This window comes from Apodemus sylvaticus, chromosome 11, assembly GCF_947179515.1.
Source record: "Apodemus sylvaticus chromosome 11, mApoSyl1.1, whole genome shotgun sequence".
NCBI classification, from domain to species: Eukaryota; Metazoa; Chordata; class Mammalia; order Rodentia; family Muridae; genus Apodemus; species Apodemus sylvaticus.
In genome coordinates this window covers 104,875,770-104,892,577 of record NC_067482.1, presented here as the reverse complement: position 1 = coordinate 104,892,577, position 16,808 = coordinate 104,875,770, and the positions used below count along the sequence as shown (strand labels likewise).

General features: G+C 39.3%; 1 pseudogene; it reads right to left on the bottom strand.

Moving 5' to 3' along the window:
• Positions 1–7,846: 7,846 nt before the first annotated feature.
• Positions 7,847–15,687, bottom strand: LOC127696583 (mesoderm induction early response protein 3-like; annotated as a pseudogene).
• Positions 15,688–16,808: the final 1,121 nt, after the last annotated feature.

Sequence of the window (16,808 nt, the reverse complement as noted above, 5' to 3'; positions counted from 1 at the left end):
TGGCCTTAAAAGGACAAAATGTGAGAGGTGCTGTGGTTTATGAGCAGTTGAGAAAATGGCCAAACCAGAGCCTGGTGTGGGCATGGGGAGGGAAAGGTGGGTGGGAGTGGCGACCCCAAGGTCATATGAGTGGTGACGAACTATAAAGTGCCACTGAGATACCAGTGACTCAAAGACTGTGTCCACAGCAGCTGTGGCAGGACACAACTGTATTACAGAGTTAATTTATTAGGGATGAATTCACAATTTAAAACACTGAGGGAAACTACCTACAATATATTAAGGTAACAATGGCTTCTTTGGGATATTGTCTTGTGTCACAGAAGGCTCCATCTGCATGAAGTGGACAAGGACTTTGTCAGCATCAGTTCCTTAAAGCAGCACACTTGATCATTCTCTATATTATGGTATTGACTGCTCTCTGTCCTCAGAAGAATTAGCTGCTCACTTCTGCTAGTTACCAGCCATCACAAGCCTTTTCCTTGCGTCTCAGTATACCACACAAATACTGTTATTTCCATGTATATACCTGTGTTAGAAGAGCCGCTTCAATGATCTGAGACAGTTTGTGAGAGGGGAAAATGTTATTCAGCTGTGTCTCTTCTGCTGACAAAATTCAGGAGATAAAGTCAACTCTTCTTTCCCCCATCATATAGTTTGACCTTCACTGACTGTTCAGGACTCTTTCTAAAACTGCTTTTCCCTGAAGTATCCTGACTCAAAAGAAGCAGGTTTTCTATAGTTTCTGTGCTATGCTTTAATTAGAAAGTTCTAGGGCAGTAATTTTCTGCCCTGATGTATGTTGAAATTGCCTGGCATGTTAGTTTGGGTTTTATTTCTGTGAAGAAACACCATGACCATGGCAACTCATAAAAAATACTTTATTGGGGCTGGCTTACAGTTCAGAGGTTTAGTCCATTATCTTCATGGCAGGAAATGGTAGCATGTAGGCAGACATGTTACTGGAGAAGGAGCTGAGAGTTCTACATCTTGATCCTTAGGTAGTAGGAAGGACTGTGAGCCATTGGGCCTGGTTTGAGCTTCTGAGACCCCAAAGCCTACCCCCAGTGACACACTTCCTCCAGCAAGGCCACATCCACTCCAACAAGGCCACACCCACTCCAACAAGGCCACACCCACTCCAACAAGGCCACATCTCCTAATAGTGCCATCCCTGTGATCCAAGCATTCAAAGATATGGGTCTATAGGGGCCATTCCTATTCAAACCACCACACCTATACATATTTTTTCCCCAACAAACTAATGTTTGGATCTTGCTCTAAGCCAGGGAGGGACTCTCAAATATAGCCCACATACAAACAGCATTACCCAACAATTTTCTAAAAATGCAAAATTTTGAACTCTCCTCAGATCTACTGTAGATATTTTAAGGGTGTGGCCGGCATTGCATTTTAAAAGCCCTCTGGGTGGTTTAGATTTTGGTTTGGTTCACAGTCAAACATTAGGCAGAGCTCAGGGAGTCTTTCAGAAGACTTGGGGATAGCTGAACTGCCTTGTCTGATCTCAGTGAGAGAGGATGTGCTAAGTGCTGATGGGACTTGATTTCCCCGGGTAGGTTGGTACCCAGAGGGGGAACTCCCACTCAGAGGAGAAGAGGTGGGGGGAAAAGGAGAAGGAGGTGGGAGGGGGCTGCAATCAGGTTGTAAACTGAATGAATGAAGAAAGAAAGAAAGAAAGAAAGAAAGAAAGAAAGAAAGAAAGAAAGAAAGAAAGAAAGAAAGAAAGAAAGAAAAAGAAAGTTTGGCTTAGGCAAATCAAATGAGAAGACTGGAGGAGAGGCATGAGTAAATATGCTGCTTCAGGTGCTCCTAATACACAGCCAGCCTCCAGAGCACTGCTTTGCACAGAAGCCCCAAGAAACTTGAAAGACTTCTTAGTTGACTAAGCTTTCATTCCTCACACCTGGTTACGCCCCATCTTCTGGTTCAGGTCTCTTTCACAAAAGACTGGCAATAACTCAACAGATTTTAGACTTAATTCTGGCCTTAGTTTAACTTCATCTTTAAATTCATTACTTATTTGTAAATACCCATGAAAGTAGACAGCTACGGCTCACAGCAGACGTTCTTAGGGACTTTTTTCCCCCTAAGAACTACTCAGGAATGCATTACAAATGGAAAAATAGAAAAAAAATTGGACTCATATTTTAGAGCAGAAGTTCTCAATCTTGGCCGTATATTAGAGTAAGCTTTTTAAAACTCCGGATGCCTAGACCATATTCCAGACCAATGAAATAAGAACCTCTGGGGCGGGACCCAGACACTAATATATTTTAAAGCTCCCACGTGCCTCTAGTTGGCTGAAAATCACGCTCCAGCAGACCCATGAGTGGGAACCTGATCTTGAATAAGAGATGGGAAAACTCCTGAACGGTACAGAACATCTCATGACAGTCAGCCATTAGCTTCACATGCACATGTATGTACTCTATGCCTTAAAAAATACCTTCTCTACACAGACAGGCATGGCTCCACTCATGGTTAGGTAACATGAGAAAAGGAAAGAAACACTAGGAATGAGTGTGGCAGAGCCTGATAGCTGCTCCTCTTGGCAACATATAGGTGAAAGTAGATTGCACTTTTTAAAAATCTATTTACCTTTGAGTGAATTTATCTTTTTTCATAAAATTGGCCATATATTTTCAAAATTTGTTGATTTATATAACTAAGAATGAAACTGGGAATGTAGCTGAGTAGCACGCAAGAAGCCTTGTTTTTAATTCCCATTGCAAGGCAGTTGTGGTGATGCACACACGCAATCCCAGCTCTCAAGAGGTGGGGGCTGGAGGAGCAGAGGCTGAAGCTTATTCTGGGCTACACAAGGCCGAGAGAGAGAGAGAGAGAGAGAGAGAGAGAGAGAGAGAGAGAGAGAGAGAGAGAGAGACAGAGAGACAGAGAGAGACAGAGTCAGAGAGAGAGAGACATAGAGACAGAGAGACAGAGAGACAGAGACAGAAGGAAAGAGAACGAAGGGTCAAAATCTATAACCTACAGAAAATAGACAAATTCCTAAAATTTCCCAATTCCCCAAAACACCCAAGAACGAGTAAAATTCTCTACTAGAACTAACATAATTAGAGAAACTAAATGGATACTCAAAAGTTTTCTAGAAAAAAGAAAAGCAGAGCTAAATTGTTTATTAATTTCTGCCAAGCACTAACACCAATCCCCAAGCTATTCCAAATCATAGGCAAGAGCCCTGAAATCTCATGGCACAAGTTTTATATTGCTTTAATATCAATACATTGTGTTACTTCTCCTGTGAAGACATAAACAAATGTTTATTCCACATACAGCACTAATGACAGACCAAAGGAAGAATTTTATCCACTTCAGGGTTACTGACAGGAGCATGAGCCACTTAAGGATAGCTATAACACAAAAGAAGAGTTCCTCCCCACCCAGCTATTGTTAATTCCCCATATATTCTCCCAGACGGACAGGGCTTTGTAAGTACACCCATGGCCTCTCCTCTACCTCCCACAAATGAATGTTAGTGATCCCAGTCATGAGGGGAAGCATTCACAAAGGTAATCACAGCTGATCTGCTTTCAAGTTGGCAACAGTGATGGTATGCTCAGAGTAAAAAAAAATTCCAGAACTCAAAGCTAGAGATAGCACAAGGAAATTCAGATCAATATTTCTTCTGAAGATGTATGCACAGGTACTCAAGAGAACACTACCCAATTAAATCCAATTGTATATTAAAGGAGTTACATGTCAAGAACAAGCAAGTGGGGTTTTATTAAAGAAACACAAGGGAAGGTTAACATAAATGGAATTAACAAAAGCCTGACATGGTGGCTCATTCCTGGAATCCTAGCACTTGGGAAGCTAAGACAGGAAGACCACTGAAGGTTTGAGGCCAGCCTGGGCTATATGGTGAGTTCTAGGATAACCTGGACTACTAAATGGTATCCTATCTTAAGACCCCCAAACCCAAACCGAACAAACAAAAAGCACCCTTTCATGATAAAACACTTAAGAGTCTACAAATACAAATTCTGTTTTCTAAAACCCATGTATGAAAAATCCACAGGCAACATCATTCTCAGCAGTGAAAGACTGAGAGGTTTCCCACTTACATTAGGAATAACACAAGGAGCTGGGCAGTAGTGGCGCACGCCTTTGATCCCAGCACTTGGGAGGCAGAGGCAGGTGGATTTCTGAGTTTGAGGCCAGCCTGGACTACAGACTGAGTTCCAGAACAGCCAGGGCTACACAGAGAAACCCTGTCTTGAAAAACCAAAAAAAAAAAAAAAAAAAAAAAAAAAAAAAAAAGGAATAACACGAGGAAGGAAGGATAGCTGTTCCTGTCATTTCTAGTCACTATCATTCTATAAAAGGCCAACACATATAATTCGCCTGTATTTCCTAAAATTACAAAAATTGATAAGAAAATTAAAACAATTCTACTTACAGTAGCATCAATAGAATCAAATCCTAGTGATAAATGTAGCCAACAAAAACCAGAACGATTTCAATACTGTGAACACTACTGAGAGAAAGGAAAGAAGACCAAGGTAACTGAGGCAATGGGTGGGAAAGATGTCTTGGAAAGACTATGTGATCTCTCAAGAATCCAAACTTTAATTGAAGAAATAAAAAAATCAAACAATTCCTTAAATTTATGTCAAACTCAAATGACCCTATGCAGCAAAAATACTCTCAAGTCTCAAAGTTGGAAGACTCCCACTCATCACTCAATTCTCAGATACTGGAACTATGAGTAGAACTCCCACCTCCCTGTTCAGCCTATGTCCCAGTGCCCCTTGGGCCTACCCACAGCAGAGCATAAATCCTAAAGGACATGTGGGAAGGGGTCATACAGTGGCCCTCAGAGTTCTGCTGATTGTATCTGTAGACACTTAGACTCAATTATGGAACTTTTGGATAACATGGGTGAAACTTCACATATTCAGGGACATCCAGCCTGAAGGAGCCCTTAGTCTGACCTCCCATGTGCCTTTCCTGCCATTCAGGACAAACATTTGTAGGTCCTAATGATGTTTACATGGCCATAAATCTACTCCTTGAAGGCGTTACTTGCATACTAGGGAGATAAGTATAAATGACTTCCTGGCTGTAGTCTATTCTCTTTAGCTAGCTATACAAGTGCATGTTCTGAATTGCTGAGCCATATGTTAAGCCCATAAATATTTTTTTCATTCTTTAAAATCTACATTTACAAATAGCATTCTTGGGTTATTAAGTAATTCTATGTTTAACTTTTCAAAGACCCAAAAATTTGTCTTCCACAGTAGCCACACCATTCTACATTTCTACCACAAATTTATGAGGATTCTAAGTTCCCTTATCAACTCTTATTTTTCCATGAAAAAGCTATTGAGAGATGGTTTAGCAGTTCAGAGCACCAGCTGCTCTTCCAGGGGATGGGTTTGATTCTCACATTCACATGGTGGGTCACAACTACCTGCAATTCTAGTTGTAGGGGATCCAATACCCTCTTCTGGTCTCTGAGGGCACCAGGCATGCACATGGTACAAAAGCAAACAGGTAGGTAAAATGCCCATACACATAAAATAAAATAAAATAATGTTTTGTTTTATAAGCTACAGTAAATCCTGTGAATGTGAAATGTCTTCATGGCTTGAATAGTGTATCCTTACTGACTGATAATATTGGGTATCTTTGTATGTACATGTGTGTATTTTCTTTGAGAAATATATGTTTAAGTCCTTTGCCCATTTTAAACTATTTGTCTTTATGTTGTTCTAAGTATTTTCATTCTTTAAATATATTCAGACTATCTGTTCAGTGGCTGCCACACTACATAGTAAAGACCTAGAGACCCAAAGGTGAAGGAGACAAAAATTGCCTCCCATGATGTTGCCTTGCAGAGGAATTGAAGGCCAGATTCAACTGTTCCTTTGTATGCAAGGCTTATTTGTATAATTCTGTATATATTTTTACATTTTTATATTCCTTCTTCAAGGAATATCCTCCCTGTTAATGACTCCATGATTATCAGAGACACCACAAGTCTGGGAGGTGAATGTGTGGCTAATGTCTCAGCTGGGATTTTCAGGATAGCCCTTAAAGCTGTGAAAAGAACTCTAAAAACATGAGTTCAAAAATATATAATGTCTCAACTATGCAAAATATATGATCCACATATGCAATCTCTGTTCTGTTTTCTGCTTCAGATTTTAACCATCTTGGACTGTTTAAGGCCAAATCTCCTTGTAATGCTTGAAATAAATTACTTAACTCATGAGTAGTTGATCCAATGATAGACCTAAGCCAATTAATTTCTCCTATTACTCTTTGAAAATCATTACATGTTTGCAAATGCTCTCTTCTGAAATGTACCTTTTGTTGTTGAATTTATTGTCAACTTATTTTATAACCCAAATAGTTAATAGAGTCTCCTCTCTAGTTTTTCAGGAGCAATCTGTAATCCCAGACATGGCAGAATTCTTGTGTTACTTTAAAATTTTTCTCTAAAGTCTCTGCATCTGAATCAGCCAACAAAATATCACTCATGTAATAATAGGTAATGGATTGAGGAAATTTTCTATGAATTATTTCTACCAGATATTGCACCAATATTGGCATAAAGTTGGGCTGTTAAATATTCCCTGTGGAAGAACTTTCCACTGATATATTTTTATAGGTTGAGCATTATTATAAGTAGGTATTGTGAAAACAAACCTTTCACTATCCTGCTAATGCAAGGGATAGTAAAAAATCAATTGTTTAAATCAATTACTAAAGGAATTCTAGGCTTTCATGGACCCATTGGGTGACTTACTCTATTTTGAGTGGAGTTTTTTTTGGTCTGCGTGCCACTCTTTAGCTGAAACAGCTCATACATTTTGCTGGAGGGACTCAATGTAAGAAATTACCTTGGATATCTTGTTTAGACCTACACTCATTGGTCCAAACCCTTTCTTCTGCAAGTCATTTGCCTCAGAATAAACTAAATTATCAGTGACCAGTATGATTTTTAGTATTACAGTCTTTGTTGTTATGTCTCCCTTTTCATTTTCTTGACAATGGTGGACAAAACCCCATATGAATACCACATCTTCAAATGCCAAATTTTTAGTAAAAAAAAGTTTTTTTTTTAAACAGAAGTCTCAAGGCAGTAATATGACCAATTCTGTGTAAGGTAGCCCTGGCATAGAATTTTGAAACAGGATTCAAGCAAGCATCTTCATCATTTGCACACAGTTCCTTGTGCTGGCTTCCAGATAGATTGTCTTGCTGTTTTGTAAACTGAAGTATTCTAGTTGAATAACACAAGAGAAGTTTCTGCTTTTAAAAAAATATTTGCATGATTGTGCAGTTTAAAAAAACCTCCCCCTGCTTTTATTAATCAAGAAAATAAAACAAACAAACAAAAAAGCTACATTGTGCAGGGATCAGGGTTGGTACCTTGTGATCCCACTGCATCCATTATGGCAAAAGGAGCTGATATGACAAAAAGCCACACATCAGTTCAGGAACCTCTATGCTAGTTTGAGTTGGTGGCCTCTGTCTACAGGTTTTAAATCTGCGGTGAGGGCGATGGGAACAGAGAAGAAGGAGGACGCAGGAAGAGGTGTTAAGGGATAAGGAAGAAAAACAGAGTTTAAAGCTGCACCACAGAGTTCACCCAGTTCTACTGATCATAGTTCATTTCCACATTTATGGATTGAAAGATGAAAATACTCTTGATAAATCAATATATAGTTCTATAGATACTGAAATCAATGATCTCATAGTGAAAAGGTTTCCAGCGAAAGATTATAGAAACCTGATAGCTCCCCTCAAGTTTACTGGTACTGCATACCCATTGTCTCTGGGCTTCTCATTCATATCACTCTGAATGAAGGCCATTGTGCTGATGAAGAGTGTGGGCATTGATGAATCCATTTGTCTCACTGGAAGACAAACTGCCAAAGTCAGCCAAAGAGATAGCCATCTTGGCACTGGTGATGTGATGTGTATGATTTTCAAAGTCTACATCCAGGTTACTTACAGAAACCTCATCCATAAAGGATTCAGGGACAGCAATGCCCATTTTCAATCTCTTTGCTGGTCTTTCTGACTCTTTGCTGCATATGGGGTTTAACTCTGAGTGAGAAAAATCCAGTCTTAAATAAATTAAAATGGTCACTTTCACCATTGCCGAACAGGGTGAGTAGCTCTTCTGTTACGACAGACACATAACTGACTTGTCCACAAGGCCTGCTTTCCAGGGGAGGAAAGCTATCATCTAGACAATTCATATCTGTGGGGTTGCAGACAGCTGCTACAATGTTGGTCAAAGCTGTCAAGTCACTGGCAATGAAGGAACTGAGCATGTTCAGCAGCTGATCGGAAATGGGCTCAGACTGGTTAGAAGTTAAGTGAAGAACTGACTGTACCACCCAGAGACTCTATTTCATCTATGAGATGATCCATATAGTCCATAACACCTTGGTGATGGTTATAGCATTTCTTTCCAAATTTTGTCTGTTGAGCAAAAAAATCATAGTGTTCCAATTCTTCCACATGTAGTAGAAGGCAACACACAGCAACACTTCGAGATCTCACCTTATTTTTCAGAATGAGATGAAAATCTTTTCCATAAAGCATTAGAACCTGTTCAAAGCTTCAGCACTCATCTTCTGTTCATGATGTTATTCCTTCTTGAGACGCCTTTCCATTACAGCAGTACCTTTCCATTGCTTCCTTTATATTGTGGTTATACTTGAGAAGTTCATATAATACTTGCTCATTATCCCTGGTGTCTTAGGGTTTTACTGCTGTGAATAGACACTGTGACCAATGCAAGTTTTATAAAAGACAACATTTAACTGGGGCTGGCTTACAGGTTCAGAGGTTCAGTCAAGGCAGAAGCATGGTAGCATCTAGACAGGCATGGTGCAGAAGTTGCTGAGGCTTGTTCATCTTTATCCAAAGGAAGCCAGGAATAGACTGGGCATGCTCAGGCATCTAGGAGGAAGATCTCTCAGCCCATCTCCACAGTGACACACTTCCTCAACAAGGCTATTCCTCAATAGCGCCACTCCCTGGGGTGAACATGTACAAACGATCACACCTAGTATGTGTGCCTGAAGAAATTCTGTCTAGGACATTTCAATTCCCAGTTCTTATGAGGTGTCAATAAGGTACTCCTTGACTTTGCACTCCAAAACCACATCAGAACACCACAGTAACTGGTCTTCATTTTCATAAGCTCTCTCATCATCATTTCACTTTCCAAGATAAGGGGGAATTTCTGTCTGATACTGTAGACCAATCATTATTTCCTTTCTCAAATCTTCAGGTGAGTTACCCCTGTCCATTTCAACATCCCCAGTCTCTGATTCCTTGTCTCCATCATATGTAGTATTTGAGCTTAAAGGCGGAGGGAAGAAATTAGAAGTTTCATGAGAAGTCATTTATGGTGTCAGATTATCTGCAGAAGACTGGATTTCCTCATTATCTCCTGACAACAGGTCTTTCACTGTTTCTTCTTTATCTAGAGTCATATCTGGTAGTTTGTCCACAAGTTTACTTGGGGAGCTGTTTGCACTGGAATTTGCAACCATTGCAATTGAGGATTCATAGCTGTAGAATGCCAATAGGTCTTCTAGAGACATATTCCCTTCCTTACTAAGACTTCAATTTCAGAACTGAAGTGTTTCCCATCATCCATTATTTCCTCTTCCTCTAGAGTTCTTTTGTCATCATAGTCAAGGACCAACATCTCAGCAATGGGGTCAAAAATCATGATCCTCAGAAGACAAAGACCCAAAGATTCAGTTTCAGTCCATTATCATCATGGCAAGAAGCACAGCAGCATCTAGGTTGGCATGGTGCTGGAGGAGCTGAGAGTTCTACATCTTCATCAAGAAGGAAGCCAGTAACAGAATGAATTTGTTCTTGTGTATCAGAGTACTGCCCTTTACCCAGCAACTGGTCTTATATCATATTCATTCCCTTCATTCTGTTTCACTGTTCAATATTCTCAGTGTCTTCCCTTCACCATGTTAACCATTGCAGCTGAGGACCAGTCTCTAGTACAGTTGTTACCAATCCCTTCAGGTCTTGGGGAATAATTCTAATTTGAGTAGCCCAGTTATTTAGAATTTGTTTCACATAAGGTGAACATATTACATATGAAATTATAGCCTTTAAAAACCACCTTAGATCTATTATTTCTATACAACACCATCCTATCTTGTCATAACTTTGATCCACATCATTAGCAGGCCTTTGCTGCAGGACTGCAGGAAAGCTGAAGGTGATCTTGTAATCTGGACCACCCCTCCACCCACTCTGGTGGCATAGTTGGCTTGAAACTAACACTTTCTCTCAAAATGGCTGCTTCAACAGATGTCCTCTCATTTTTTTTCCAGATTGGCTCTGACTGCCTTCCTGCACAGTTTCTTTCCTCTGTGGGAAACTCCTGCTCTCTTACTCAGTCACCCCCCCCCCACTGAGATTTTCCACATGCTTACACTTCTACCCTTAACCTCTCCAGTTAAATCACCAACTCTGTAGCCCTTTCAGAAAAGAGTAGAGCCATGCCTTTTGTTTTCCCCTTTCAGCCATTTCTCCCCACTCAGACCAATTCAATTGAACCTGAAAATTAATTGCTAAGCCAGTTTTTCAACTTTTCTTTGAAACAAAATATACAAAGAAGAAAATGAACAAAAACAAAAACAAAACAAAAACAGAAAAATCTCCTCTGGGAGCTAATCTGGGGATATTTAGCAATAAATCGTGCTGGCATCTTAAAAAATATCCATACTATAGGATCACAGGTGAGGAGGACATAACATCTGTTCCAACACCACAGGGAGTAACTGGGACCAGTGTAATCCCGTTCTTTCTAGTCTTAGCAGGTGCCCTGAACAGACTTTGGGCATAAATTCCACATCCAGTCCCCCAACACGAGAGGAATTTCTATTCCCAGAAGTTCTAACATGCTCATGATCTCAGGATCCCTGGAACCTGGTCACACCAGGATCTCAGGGATCCAGAGTCAGCTTGAGTCCCAGGAGCTCTGACACACCCAGGATCTCAGGATCACAGAATACTGGAATCACAGGATCACAAAGACAACTGGACTGTGAGGAGTTCTGACACCAGGATAATAGAAAGGCCAGGCTCCAGTCAGAAATAGTGAGGACAGGTAGCACTAGAGATAATCAAATGGCAGGAGGCAAGCATAAGAACATAAGCAACAGAAACCAAGGTTACTTGACATCATCATAATCCAATTCTCCCAACATAGCAAGTCCTGGATACACCACAACACTAAAAAAGCAAGATCTGGATCTGAAATCACTTCTCATGATGATGATAGAGGACTTTAAGAAGGACAGAAATAAGTCCCTTAAAGAAACAGAAGAGAATATAGATAAACAGGTAGAAGACCTTAAAGAGGAAACACAAAAGTCCCTTAAAGAATTATAGGAAAACACAATCAAACAGGCAAAGGAAATAAACACAACTGTCCAAGATCTAAAAATGGAAATATAAACAATAAAGAAATCACAAAGGGAGACAACCCTGGAGATACAAAGCCTAGGAAAGAGATCAGGAGTCATAGATGCAAGCATCACCAACAGAATACAAGAGATAGATGAGAGAATCTAAGGTGCAGAAGATATCAAAGAAAACACTGACACAACAATCAAAGAAAATGCAAAATGCAAAAATCTCCTAAACAAAAACATCCAGGAAACCCAGGACACAATGAGAAAACCAAACCTAAGGATAATAGGTATAGAAGAGAGAAAAGATTTAGATTTCCAAATCTAACCTAAAGAAAGAGATGCCCATGAACATACAAGATGCCTAGAGAAATCCAAATAGATGGGACCAGAATAGAAATTCCTCTTGTCACATAATAATCAAAGCATTAAACACATTAAACAAACAAAGAATATTAAAGGCAGTAAAGGAAAAAGGTCAAATAACATATACAGGCACACCTATCAGAATTGCACCACACTTCTCACCAGGGACTATGAAAGCTAGAATATCCTGGGTAGATGTCATACAGACGCTAAGAGAACCATAAATGCCAGCCCAAGCTACTACACCCAGTAAAACTCATAATTAACATAGAAGGAGAAAACAAGATAATCCATGACAAAAACAAACTTACACAATATCTTTCCATAAGTTTAGCCCTACAAAGGATAATAGATGGAAAATGCCAACACAAGGAGGGAACTACACCCTAGGAAAAGCAAGAAAGTAATTTTTCAACAAACCCAAAAGAAGATAGCTACACAAACATAATTCCACCTCTAGCAACAAAAATAACAGGAAGTAACAATCACCTTTCCTTAATATCTCTTAACACTAATGGACTCAATTCCCCAGTAAAAAGAAAGGGACTAACAAATTGGATATGTAAACAGGACCCTGCATTTTGCTGCATACAGGAAACACACGTCAGTGACAAAGACCCTACCTCAGAGTAACAGGTTGGAAAACAATTTTCCAAGTAAATAGTCCCAAGACACAAGCTGGAACATCCATTCTAATATCAGATAAAGTTGACTTTCTACCAAAAGTTATCAAAAAAGATAAGGAAAAACACTTCATACTTTTCAAAAAAATCTGCCAAGATGAGCTCTCAATTCTGAACATCTATGCTCAAAATGCAAGGGTACCCACATTCATAAAAGAAACTTTACTAAAGCTCAAAGCAAACATCGCACACCAAACAATAACAGTGGGAGACTTCAACACCCCACTCTCAACAATGGACAGATCATGGAAACGGAAACTAAACAGAGACACAGTGAGACTAACAGAAGTTATGAAACAAATGGTTCTAACAGATATTTATAGAACATTTCATCCTAAAGCAAAAGAATATACCATCTTTTCAGCACCTCATAGTACCTTCTCCAAAACTGACCATAAATTAACCACAAAACAGGCCTCAACAGATACAAGGAGATCGAAACAATCCATGCACGCTATCAGATCACCACAGACTAAGGCTGGTCTTAAATTCCAACAAAACCAACAGAAAAGACACATGCAAATGGAAGCTGAACAACTCTCTATTCAATGATAACTTGGTCAAGGAAGAAATAAAGAAACTGAAGACTTTTTAGAATTTAATGAAAATGAAGACACATCAGACCAAAACTTATGGGACACAATGAAAGCAGTGCTAAGAGGAAAACTCCTAGCTCTAAGTGACTCCAAAAATTAACTGGATAGAGCTTACACTAGCAGCTTGACAGCATACCTGAAAGTTCTAGAACAAAAAGAAGCAAAAAGACCCAAGAGGAGTAGAGTGCAGGAAATAGTCAAACTCAGGGCTGAAATCAATCAAGTAGAAACAAAAAGAAGTATACAAAGAATCAACAGAACCAGGAGCTAGTTTTTTGAGAAAATCAACAAGATAGATAATCCCTTAGCCAGACTAACCAGAGGGCACAGAGACAGTATCCAAATCAATAAAATCAGAAATGAAAAGCGAGACATAACAACAAAAACTGTAGAAATTCAAAAAATCATCAGATCCTACTACAGAATTCTATACTCAACAAAATTGAAAAAACTGGATGAAATGGACAATTTTCTAGACAAATACCAGGAACCAAAGTTAAAACAGGATCAGATAAACAATCTAAACATTCCCATAATCTGTAAAGAGATAGAAGCAGTCATCAACAGTCTCCCAACCAAAGAAAGCCCAGGACCAGATGGGTTTAGTGAAGAATTCTATCAGACTTTCAAAGAAGACCTAATACCAATACTCTTCAAACTATTCCACAAGATAGAAACAGAAGGAAAATTACCTAATTTGTTCTATGAAGCCACAATTACATTTATACCTAAACCACACAAAGACCAAACAAAGAAAGAGAACTTCAGACCTATTTCCCTTATGAACATTGATGCAAAAATACTCAATAAAATTGTTGCTAATCAAATCCAAGAACACTTCAAAATGATCATTTACCATGATCAACTAGCTTTCATCACAGGGATGCAGGGACAGTTCAATATATGGAAATCCTACAATGTAATTCACTACATAAACAAACTCAAAGAGAAAAACCACACGATCATTTCATTAGATGCTGAAAAAGCATTTAACAAAATTCAACATCCCTTCATGTTAAAGGTCTTAGAAAGATCAGGAATTCAAGGCCCATACCTAAACATAGTAAAAGTAATATACAGCAAACCAGTAGACAATATCAAACTAAATAGAGAGAAAATATAGGAATCCCCCTAAAATTAAGGACTAAACAAGGCTACCTACTCTCTCCTTATCAATTTAATATAGTACTTGAAGTTCTAGCCAGAGCAATTAGACAACAAAAGGAAGTCAAAGGGATAAAAATAGGAAAGGACGATGTCAAACTATCATTATTGGCAGATGACATGATAGTATACTTAAGTGACTGCAAAAATTCCACAAGAGAACTTCTAAAGCTTATAAACAACTTCAGCAAAGTGGCTGGATAGAAAATTAACTCAAACAAATCAGTAGCCTTCCTTTATTCAAAAGATAAATAGGCTGAGAAAGAAATTAAGGAATTGACACCCTTCACAATAGTCACAAATAATATTACATACCTTTGTGTGACTCTAACCAAGCAAGTGAAAGATCTGCATGACAAGAACTTCACATTTCTGTAGAAAGAAATCAAAAAAGATCTCAGAAGATGGAAAGCTCTCCCATGCTCATGGATTGATAGGATTAATAGAGTAAAAATGGCCATCTTGCTGAAAGCAATCTTCAGATTCAATGCAATCCCCATCAAAATTCCAAATCAATAGCATTAGAAAGAACAATTTGAAAATTCATTTGGAAAAATGAAAAACCAGGACAGCAAAAACTATTCTCAACAATAAAAGAACGTCTGGGGGAATCACCATCCCTGACCTCAAGCTGTATTGCAGAGTAATAGTGATGAAAACGCTGTATGGTATTGGTATAGAGAGAGGCAGGAAGATAAATGAAATAGAATTTAAGACCCAGAAATGAACTCACACACCTATGGTCACTTGATCTTTGACAAAGGATCTAAAACTATCCAGTGGAAAAAAGACAGCATTTTTTAACAAATGGTGCTGGTTGAACTGGAGGTCAGCATGTAGAACAATGCGAATCGATCTATTCTTATCTCCTTGTAAACAGCTCAACTCCAAGTGGATCAAGGACCTCCACATAAAACCAGATACAGTGAAACTTATAGAGGAAAAAGTGAGGAAGAGCCTTGAACACATGGGCATAGGCGAAAATTTCCTGAACAGAACACCAATGGCTTATGCTCTGAGATCAAGATTCAACAAATGGGACCTTATAAAATTAAAGCTTCTGAAAGGTAAAGGACACTGTCAATAGGATAGAACAGCAATCAACAGATTGGGAAAAGATCTTTACCAATAGTACATCTGACAGAGGGCTAATATCCAATGTATACAAAGAATGCAAGAAGTTAGACTCTAGACAATTAAATAACCCTATTAAAATGGGGTACAGAACTAAACAAATAATTTTTGACTGAGGAATATCTAGTGGCCGAGAAGCACCTAACAAAATCCTTAGTCATCAGGGAAATGCAAATCAAAACAACCCTCAAAGTCCCCCTCACACCAGTCAGAATGGCTCAGATCAAAAACTCAGGAGACAGAAGATGCTGGTGAGGATGTGGAGAAAGAGGAACACTTCTCCATTGCTGGTGTGATTGCAAACTGGTACAACCACTCTGTAAATCAGTTTGGTGGCTCCTCAGAAAATTGGACAGAGTACTACCTGAGGTGCTAGCTATACCACTTGTGTGCATATACTAAGAAGATGCTCTAACATATAACAAGGACACATGCCCCACTATGTTTATAGAAGTTTTATTCATCATAGCCAGAAGCTGGAAAGAACTCAGATGTCCTTCAAAAGAGGAATGAATACAGAAAATGTGGTGCATTTACACAATGGAGTACTACTCAGCTATTAAAAACAATGAATTCATGAAATTCTCAGGCAAAAGGTTGGAACTAGAAAATATCATCCTCTGTGAGATAACACAATCACAAAAGAACACATATGGTATGCACTCACTGATAAGCTTTTTTTAGTCCAAAAGCTCTGAATACCCAAGATACAATTAATAGACCACATGAAGCTCAAAAGGAGGAAGATCAAAGTGTAGGTGCTTCGGTTCTTCTGAGAAGAGAACAAAATACTCAGACAAGCAAATATGGACATAACGTTTTGAACACAGACTGAAGGAAAGGCCATCCAGAGACTGTCCCACCTTGGGATTCATCTCATATACAGTCACCAAACCCTGACACTATTGTGGATGCCAAGAAAGGGTTGCTGAAATGAGCCTGATATTGCTGTCTCCTGAGAGGCTCTCTCAGAGCCTTACAGAGGTGTATGCTCACAGCCAACCATTGGACTGAGCACAGGTTCCAGAATGGAGGAGTTAAAGAAATGATTGAAGGAGCTGAAAAGGTTTGCAAGCCCATAGGAAGAACAACAATGTTAACCAACCAAACCCCCTAGAGCTTCCAGAGACCAAGCCACCAACCAAGTAGTACACATGGCTCCAGCTGCATAAATAACAGAGGGTTGTCTTGTCAGGCATCAGTGGGAGGAGAGGTCCTTGGTCTATGAAGGCTCAATAGATGCTCTAGTGTAGCAGAATTGAGGGCAGGGAGGTGGGAGTGTATGTGTGTGTGTGTGTGTTTGAGTGAGGAACACCCCCATAGAAGCAGGGGGAGGGAAAATGGGATAGGGAGTTTCTGGGAGGTGGGAAAAATGGGAGAGGGGATAACATTTGAAATGTGAATAA